Source organism: Zootoca vivipara, chromosome 16 (assembly GCF_965207765.1).
Source record: "Zootoca vivipara chromosome 16, rZooViv2.hap1.1, whole genome shotgun sequence".
Classification (NCBI taxonomy): Eukaryota; Metazoa; Chordata; class Lepidosauria; order Squamata; family Lacertidae; genus Zootoca; species Zootoca vivipara.
In genome coordinates this window covers 27,141,817-27,143,909 of record NC_142599.1, presented here as the reverse complement: position 1 = coordinate 27,143,909, position 2,093 = coordinate 27,141,817, and positions in this window count along the sequence as shown.

Here is a 2,093-nt window from a genome sequence, read left to right as displayed (position 1 = left end):
TGGGCTGCGTCCTACTCAGTCTCGGCCCACAGCCCATGGCCAGCGACTCTGAAGCTTCTGTTTCCCCCCCATAAGAAACAGATTCTATTGCAGTCAAACCTCTAGGATGGAGAGGGCTGCCTCACAGCCTCTGCCCCCTGCCTGGACAATGGGGCTGGGCCAAGGTGGAATTCATCGAATCTCAGAATTGTAGAGTTGGAAGGGATTCTGTGGGTCATCTAGTTCAACCCCCTGCAATGCAGGAACCACAGCTACAGGATCCCTGACAAATGGCCGCCGGAGCTCTGTTCAAAATTCTCCAGTGAAGGAGAGCTCACCACCTCCCGAGGCAGTCCGTTCCACTGTCAAAACAGTCAAAGTTCATCCTAATGTTTATACGGAATCTGCTTTCTTGTCATTTGAATCCAATGGATGCTACCTTCTGGGGCAGCACTAAACAAGCTTGCTCCACCTTTTCTGTGTGGCAACCCTTCAGATATTTCAAGATGGCTATCCTATCCCCTCCGAGTCTTCTGCAGACTAAACATCCCCAATTCCCACAAGGCTTGGTTTTCCAGGCCCTTGATCATCCTCTGCTTGGTCAATATCCTCCTTAAAACTGGTGTCCAGAACTGGACACAGGACTCCAGGCAGGGTCTGACCAAGGCAGAACAGAGCGAGCAGCGCTATGGTACTGTTCTGCGCTTTTCCTTCTATGAAGGGAAGCAAGATTCTAGTCCCTGTGGGAGCATTGGACACGGGCTACTGAAAGCCCTTGGGAAGGGTTATGCAAGAGAGCCGAAGGGGCCTCAGGCCAAGCTCCGCTTCCCCTTCTCTTTCCTCATTCTTCTGTGAAGTGTTTTGCAACATTGCCAGGGAGACTGGGCACAAACAGCACCCCGTTCCCAGGGCTGATGCCAACAGACCTCTGCTTTGGAGACATCTCCTCTCCCCTACCGGACACCGAAGCCAATGTCAAGTTCGGCAGAGGAACTGGGCCCATCCCCACCCCTTTAAGCCCTGCAGATTTCAGCACCCCCGATTCTTCACTGCTACCCATCATCTTTCCCTCCCCTCGCCCCCACTAACTCTTCAACAAGACTGGTTGCTATGGAGATGGTTTTCATTTTCTAACAAGGTGTGTGGGGGGGGGGGGGAATAGCCACCCAGGGAGTGGGGAAGTGGGCCTAGCAGCTGCAGGCAAACGAGAGTGATTTGAGGCAGGGTGCTGCCCCAAGCAAAAGGGGAGGGGGGCTGGGGTCCCAATTCACCAATCTGCAAGTGTTAATTCTTTTGGGAAATGCCAGGCATACCTATTCAGAGGGGGCTGAATGGACGGGCCAGAATTTTTTGATTGCATTGCAATCTCGCCTTTCCCTCCAATGAGTTCAAGGTGATGCACATGGTTCCAACTCATTAATTCCCACAACCTCCCTGTGAGGTAGATTAGGCTGAAAGGCAGCAGCACTCGGAGAGCTTCAGGGCGCAGGGCGGATTCGAACCCTGGTCTCTCCCGGGTCCTAGCCTCGTGCTCTAACCACTGCATACCATGGGCTATCAAGAAGGGTCTTGGGCAGAAGGCAGACAGGACTGGTCTCTACTCCGACACCCTCCAGTGTAGAGGCCTGAACAGGGAGGGGAATGGCTAGGGAGCTGGGCTGAGCAGCAGAGCGCCCCACTTTGCATGTGAAAGGGAAGGGTTTTTACAGAAGCAGGCTGCAAGTGGGCACACAATTGAATGCAGGACAGCTCCGGATGGCTGGGGAGAAGAAGGCGGCACATTTAAGTGTTTCTAGGGAATAAGTGGCTAAGTAGCATTTCTGCCTGCGGTTAGGGCCGGGTCTGAACCGCTGGCATCTTGAGGCAAGGCTGGAAAGAGCCATCTGGGCCTGAGATACTGCCAGTCAGTGTAAGTAACACTGGGCTAGATGGTCTGACTTTGTATAGGGCCGCTTCCCAAAACTGCAGAGAAGTCACTTCACCCACCCTGGGACCTTCCAGCTGTTTCGGACTACAACTCCCATCGGCCCCTAGCTGGCACCGAGTAGAAGACGGGGGGGGGGGAAGGGGGAACCTTCTTCACTGCTGCTGCTGCTGCTGCATTCCGGAAACCA